At 40.2% G+C, this 7,659-nt stretch overlaps 1 non-coding gene across 1 annotated transcript; it reads right to left on the bottom strand.

Annotated features, from left to right (window-relative positions):
• Positions 1 to 958: 958 nt before the first annotated feature.
• Positions 959 to 1,065, bottom strand: LOC141676385 (small nucleolar RNA R71). Its single transcript, XR_012556978.1, has one exon. It is a non-coding gene; the product is annotated as a small nucleolar RNA R71 (small nucleolar RNA).
• Positions 1,066 to 7,659: the final 6,594 nt, after the last annotated feature.

Genomic DNA, 7,659 nt, shown 5'->3' on the forward strand with positions numbered 1-7,659 from the left:
TGCATGCTAAGGTTAAGAACAAAAGGACTTTGAATGAAGTATTTAATGAAGCTAAAATCCCATGTTTGTCTCATATAAGTAATTCAACCCCAATTCTCTTAGTTAATGCTATTTAGTATAATCTCTTAGTTTAATCAAACCCAATTTGTTATTTGTCTTAGCATTCAGTGATAACCATACATTGTTGAATATGTGCATAAATTGAACTTAACCTAAACCAGTCCCTATGGGAACGAGTCTGATTGATATCTTATACTACTTGTGAACGCGTATACTTGCGTGTTATTTTAGCGCGTGTTTTCACCCTAACAAGTTTTTGGCGCCGCTGTCGGGGACCCGGTGTTAATTTTTAGTTTATTTGTTTATCATCAGTGATCATTAAAGTTCATTGACTCGGACATTGTTACTTACTTGTTTACTTGTCGTGTTTCAGGTACTCTAGCGAACGTGTATGCATACACATTCTCGGTCTCGTAAGAGAACACTGGATCAAGCCGAGGAAGAAGTTGTAGTAGCTCAGGAAGTTTTTGAAGAAGTCGAGAAAGTTGAGGAAGCAGCACTAGTTGAGATGGGAGATCAAGCAGAAAATCTGAAGGCTTTGATGGACTATTCTCAGCCAAAGATCAATGATATTCAGTCCAGTATTATCAGACCAACGATCTCGGCTAACACCTTTAAGATCAAGTCGAGCACAATTTAGATGATACAGAATTCAGTTCAGTTTGGGGGTTCTCCTATAGAAGATCCCAACATGCACATCAGGGATTTCATCGAGATCTGCGACACTTTCAAGTTCAACGGGGTGTTTGAAGATGCTATTAAGCTGAGACTTTTCCCATTCTCTCTGAGGGATAAGGCTAACTGTTGGTTACATTCTCTACCAGCAGGTTCTATCACCAAATGGGAGGATCTTGCTCAAAAGTTTCTCACTAAATTCTTCACTATGGCAAAGACGTCTACAATCAGGAATGCTCTTACTCAGTTTGCGCAGCAATCCGGAGAATCTTTGTGTGAGGCTTGAGATCACTATAAAGAGATGTTAAGGAAGTGCCCACACCATGGCATGCCTGATTGGATGATCATAAACTGTTTTTACAATGGTTTGGGCACACAGTCTAGACCTATGCTCGATGGAGTGTCAGGTGGAGCCTTATGGGCCAAAAGCTATAATGAAGCTTATGAGTTGATTGAGCTAATGGCAGCTAATGAATAACAGAATCCAATGCAGCGAATGTCGTAAGGCAAGGTAGCAGGAGTTCTGGAAGTGGATACAGCTACTGCTATAGCTGCTCAACTTCAAACTTTGACGATAAAAGTGGATTCTTTGGCTAATTATGAAGTTAATCAGATCACTAGTATTTGTGAGCTTTGTGTGGGGGCACATGAGACTGAGCAGTGTGATATTTCTAGTGAATCAACTTAGTTTGTGAGTAACTTTCAGAGGTCACAACAGCAAGCTCCATCCACTTATCATTCCAACAATCGCAATCATCATAACTTCAACTGGAGCAACAATCATCCTAAGTTTCTGCATGAAGTGAAGTGGTACATGTGGGATGAGACGTTCCTATCTTAGCAAAGAGCTGACCAAATCATCAGGAGATGTATTCCGTACAGCGAAACGGGGAGGATCTTGTGAGATTGCCATTCGACTGCTTATGGAGGACACTATGGTGGAGAAAAGGCAACAGCTCGTATCCTTCAAGCAGGATTCTTTGGGCCGATATTGTTTAAGGATGCTCATCAGTTCATTTTGAAATGTGATCAATGCCAGCGTGTTGGTAATATGTCCAAGAGAGATGAGATGCCTCTTAATATGCTTCTCGAGGTTGAGGTCTTCGATGTTTGGGGAATTCACTTCATGGAGCCATTTATCTCATATTGCAATAATCAGTATATCTTGTTGGCGGCTGATTATATCTCAAAATGGGTGGAAGTCAAGACTTTAATGACGAATGATGTGAAGGTAGTGCTTAATTTTCTTCACAAGCAGATATTCACAAGATTTGGGACTCCAAGAGTCATAATCAGTGACGAGGGATCGCATTTTTTTAATCACAAGTTCACTGCTATGATGCAAAGGTATAATGTGAATCATCACATTACTATAGCCCACCATCCTCCGACTAATGGTCAAGCTGAGGTATCTAACAGAGAGATCAAGCGTATTTTAGAGAAAGTTGTGTGCCCATCAAGGAAGGATTGGTCTTTGAAACTTGATGAAGCTGTTTGGGTATATCAAACAGCATACAAGACTCCACTAAGCATGTCGCTGTTTCAATTGGTTTATGGGAAAAGTTGTCATTTGCTTGTGGGGCTAGAGCACAAAGCGTATTGGGGTTGAAGAAATTGAACCTTGATATGGATGTATCTGGTAAGAAGAGGATGTTTTAATTGAATGAACTCGACGAGTTTAGACTTCAAGCGTATGAGAATAACAAAATATATAAGGAGAAAGTCAAGTGGTGGCACGATTGGGGTCTAGTGCTCAAATCATTTGTGCCGGGGCAACAAGTTCTTTTATTCAACTCTCATCTCCGTCTTTTTCCTGGAAATTTGAAGTCGAGGTGGTCAGGGTCGTTTGTTGTCAAAACTGTGTTTCCACATGGAACGGTGGAGATTTTTGAGACTGATCTGAGCCAAGCATTCAAGGTAAATGGACAGCAATTGAAGCATTACTATGGAGATACGGTAAACCGTGAGGTGGTTAGTGCCATTTTGTTGGCAACTTGATCTCGGAAATTCTACGTCAAGCTAACAACGTAAAGCAAGTGCTTCTTGGGAGGCAACCCAAGTTTGTTGTACATTAGTAGATAGAGGAAGAAGAAATTAAGGAGAAAACACAAAAAAATTAGAAAAAGAAATTTTTTTTAGTGCCAACTACAATAACATGGCGCGCCCGCGCTGATTTTCCAGTGGGTGTGCACACCCGCGCTGGTTTGCGGGGCGGCCGTGCTGGTTTTCCAGTAGCACGGCGCGCCCGCGCTGCCGGGCGGGGAGGCCGAGCTGGCTCCCAGGACCTGAAAAAAATCAGAAACCCGAAATTTTAAACACCAAATCTATTCTCAACCGAATTTTACTCTCCCACCTTCCATATTTCCCTCTCCAAATCAATTTCAATCACCCCATTACTCCCATTATTCCCATAATCAATTCCCACTTCTTTTCTAAAACTAAATTCTATTCCCAAAATCCTATATAAACATACACATATACACAATCTTCTCCATCACTTCTCAATTCTCAAACACAAATCTCTCTTATACATTTATCTTTTCTCTTCAAACTTATTCAATCCCAATGGCACCCAAAAGACAAAGAACTCAAGTTAGCAGCAGCACCACCGATTCTTCTAGTGTTGGGGGTGTGAGGCTCGGGTTTGCAACTTCGGAGGCTGAGGCGGAGTATACGAGGCTGCCATCGAAGCCCATAGCCAAGGAGCGAGGCTTTTTGCCATCAGGAAAGGATGGTAAGTTATTGGAGATGATCATGGAGATGGGTTGGGTTGCTTTTTGTGAGACACTCGTTATTGTACCCATGAGTGTGGTTCGCGAGTTTTACGCGAATGCAAATGCGGAGAAGAACGGTTATTCTGTGGTTAGGGGTTGACGGTGGACTACAATGCTGAGGCTATTCGGAGGGTGATTGAGCATCCCGAGAGGAGGCCAGAGTAGGAGGATTGGAATGCGAAGACGGGGGATGATTTTAACTTGGATTTGATTGTTGCTACGTTGTGTGTGCCTGATACTCACTAGAAGTTCAAGAGGGGCACGAAAGAGTATGTCACTTTCCCTGCCTCGTGCATGAACAGGTTTGCACGTGCATGGAATTCTTTTATTTGTGCCAACATCATGCCATCTTCTCATATTCATGATGTTACTGTGGATCGTGCATGGTTGTTATGGGGGATTCTTCAGGGAGATTAAGTGAATCTCGGGATGGTGATTCATCAGGGTATTTTGAGGTTTCTGCGTGGGAGTACTGCGGGTTCTATACCCTATGCGTCGATTGTGATGAAGTTGTGTGTGGTGGTTGGAGTTCATTGGCCCGCACATGAGCAGCTTCAGCTTTCTAGTGCTCCTATTAACAGTTCTACGCTGTTAAGCATGCAGGAGTGGTACGGTGGGAAGACTGATCTGAAGGGGCTTGGTTATTCTTATGACCATTTTCCAGGTGGAAGGCCAGCTGATCAGACATATGCTGGTGGTTCTTTGTAGGCACGAAGAGCAGCTTGGAGAGCGCAGTTGGGTGAGGCCGGTCCATCGCAGTAGCATTAATAGGAGGAAGCAGATGATAATGCTGGTTTGGGTTCTGCGCAGTATAGGCGCTTGGCGAGGAGGATGGATGTGACACATGTCATCCATAGTAGGTTTGCACATGATCTCACTCAGGCATTGGGGACATCATTCAGAGCCACAAGGGTTGATATCTAGTGGCCAGTTTTTGGTGAGGACTCTGTGTATCCACCTCCTGACACTCCTGACACTTCACCCGTTGAGGGTGATGATCCTAATTCTGAGTAGGTATGCCTGATTCCTTGCTATTACCTTCAGTAAGGACAGTGAAAATTTTAAGTTTGGGGGTGATAGTTTAAGGAATGTGTTTGTGTGAGTCCATATAGTTTGCATATTCATGATAGTTTAGTTCATATAGTTGCATATTTATCATGTAGTTTTTTTATATTTTTGTTATTAGTATGTTGCATATAGTTTCATGCATTTGCATTACAACATGATCCCCTAGTTAATTTGCCGATTAATTTGTGATATTGATGTGAGTGTGGTGATGTCGTAATTAGGAATGTTAAGTCTTATCGAGTCGATTTACATGCTCGAAGCAAGTTTTTTCACTAAGTCTTGTAGGTTGCTTGCGTGCTAGACCATGATCATGGTTTGCTTGTTTGTCGAGGTTTAATCACATGTTTATGATTAGAATGTATGATATTCTCTTAATGATAAAATAGCAAGGATATTTAAAAAAGGGAAAAAAACATAGGATTTTAATGCTAGTTGTGGCTAGGTGTCAAATGGCTACTAGCCGGCTCATATTTATATGAGTATTCTAGGGTTTAGTGAGATGAAGCGAAATGCACTCGTTCAGAAAATTGAAAAAAAGAAAAAAAAGGAAAAAAAAGTTTGTGTTATGTATAATTGATCACGAGTGGGCTCTTTAATACTCGAGTTATTAAGTTCTTACGGGACTTTGTGCCTAGTGACCTAAGGCTTTTATAGTCTGGGATCCACTAACCTAACGCTCGCTATATGGGTAATATTGTATAAGTCTTTTGTGGATCTCACCCATTGCACGATCAAATAAGCATATATGTGTTGTTATGTGTTAGCAATAAAGGCATGGATCCATGTATAACTCCGACAAATGAAATTAAAGTGTTATAGTCATTTTGAATTTAGCTTTTATTCTATTTATAACCTTGTGATTGCCTTGATGAGTAGTGAGTCATGATTATTGATCTAGTTGCAATAGTATATTTGTCAAGCAATTGCACACACCCACGCTTCTAGCTTGTGAGTTGTTTTTTATTTCTTGTTCTTTGAATATGTTATGTTTGAGGACAAGCATCGATTCAAGTTTGGGGGTATGTTAAGTGGCATTTATATCCACTTATAACGCTTTGTAAAGCTTCGAATTGATGTTTTGTACTCAAGTTATTTGTGTTTTTGTATTGTTTTGCATTTCAGGCATATATCAGGTATCGAGGTGATTTAGCATTGCTTTGATGCTAAAATGGTGTTAAGAAGATGTCGTGAAGATCGTTCATGCAAAGGCCATCAAGAACCAGAAAATAAAGAAAGCAAAATCAGTTTCTCCAGAAGGACATCGCGCCCGCGCTGTGATAACGCGCGCCCGTGCCGAAGATGCAAAAGGACAACGCGCCCGCGCTGATAAAGCGCGCGCCCGCGCCGTATCGGGATATCAGAATTCCTGTTTCAATTAGAAGACTGTTTTTGGGGCATCTGGATTAATTGGGCTGCTATTTAAAGACAAATTGAAGACATTTTTCTCAACAGAGCTTATGGAGAAGACGGCGAGAGAAGACCTATAGCACAATTCAACGAAGGCGAAAAAGATCTAGTTTGTTCTGTGATTTTTTGTTCTAAGTTGTAATCTTGGATGCTCGTTTCTTGTTTGTTGAACCTATACTCTGGATTGCATACTTTTTTTATTATTCATTTTATATAAATACCTAGTTTTTTATAGCATCGGAACCCACGTTGATGATAAGTTCGGTTATGAAGTAATCATTATCGTGGGGTTCTAACAAATTTATTTATGGATTTCAATAGTTAATATATTTTGATACCTTAGTGTGTGGCGATTGTATGATATCCTAGTATTGGTTGTGCTTATTTGTCTTATGTGTGTCGCGAACATATAAGATAGCATATTAATCTCTAATAAAGCGACAGTGAATTTAGAGGTTTAGAACTTGCCATGCTAACATAGGTTCATGTATTTGTTATGCATGATTCGTAGGTAATTTTAACCATCTTACTTGCCCTATATAATCACGATAGATAACTTTCATATTAAATCTTTATGTTGTCAAATTCTATAGACATATAGGTCTCAGCATACTTGGTGTCTATTCAGATTCTATCTCTTTTGTGGATGTCGGGTAGTATGTTATTCATACAACGAAAGTTGGCGTTTATCAGTTTCGTGTTATCTGATTAGTTGTCATCACCATTGCATGCTAAGGTTAAGAACAAAAGGACTTTGAATGAAGTATTTAATGAAGTTAGAATCCCATGTTTGTCTCATATAAGTAATTCAACCTCAATTCTCTTAGTTAATGTTATTTAGTATAATATCTTAGTTTAATCAAAACCTAATTTGTTATTTGTCTTAGCATTGAGCGATAACCATACATTGTTGAATAGGTGCATAAATTGAACTTAACCTAAACCAGTCCATGTGGAAACGAATCTAATTGATATCTTATACTACTTTTGAATGCGTATACTTGGTGTAATTTTAGCACGCATTTTCGCCCTAACAAATTTTTGGCGCCGCTACCGGGGAATTGGTGTTAATTTTTAGTTTATGTGTTTGTCATCAGTGATTGTTAAAGTTCATTGACTCGGACATTGTTACTTACTTGTTTCCTTGTCGTGTTTCAGGTACTCCGGCGAGCGTGTATGCATACGCGTTCTCGGTCTCATAAGAGAACACTGTGAGGAAGAAGTTGTAGTAGCTCAGGAAGTTTTTGAAGAAGTCTAGAAAGTTGAGGAAGAAGCACTAGTTGAGATGGGAGCTCAAGCAGAAAATATGAAGGCTTTGATGGACTATTCTTAGCCTAAGATCAATGATATTCAGTCCAGCATTATCAGACCAGCCATCTCGGCTAACACCTTTGAGATCAAGTCGAGCACGATTCAGATGATACAAAATTCAGTTCAGTTTGGGGGTTCTCCTATAGAAGATCCCAACATGCATATCAGGGATTTCATCGAGATCTGTGACACTTTCAAATTCAACAGGGTGTCTGAAGATGCTATTAAACTGAGACTTTTCCCATTCTCTCTGAGGGATAAGGCTAAGTGTTGGTTACATTCTCTACCAGTAGGTTCTATCACCAAATGGGAGGATCTTGCTCAAAAGTTTCTCACTAAATTCTTCCCTATGGTAAAGAAGGCT

Source organism: Apium graveolens, chromosome 7 (assembly GCF_009905375.1).
Source record: "Apium graveolens cultivar Ventura chromosome 7, ASM990537v1, whole genome shotgun sequence".
In the NCBI taxonomy this organism is placed as follows: domain Eukaryota; kingdom Viridiplantae; phylum Streptophyta; class Magnoliopsida; order Apiales; family Apiaceae; genus Apium; species Apium graveolens.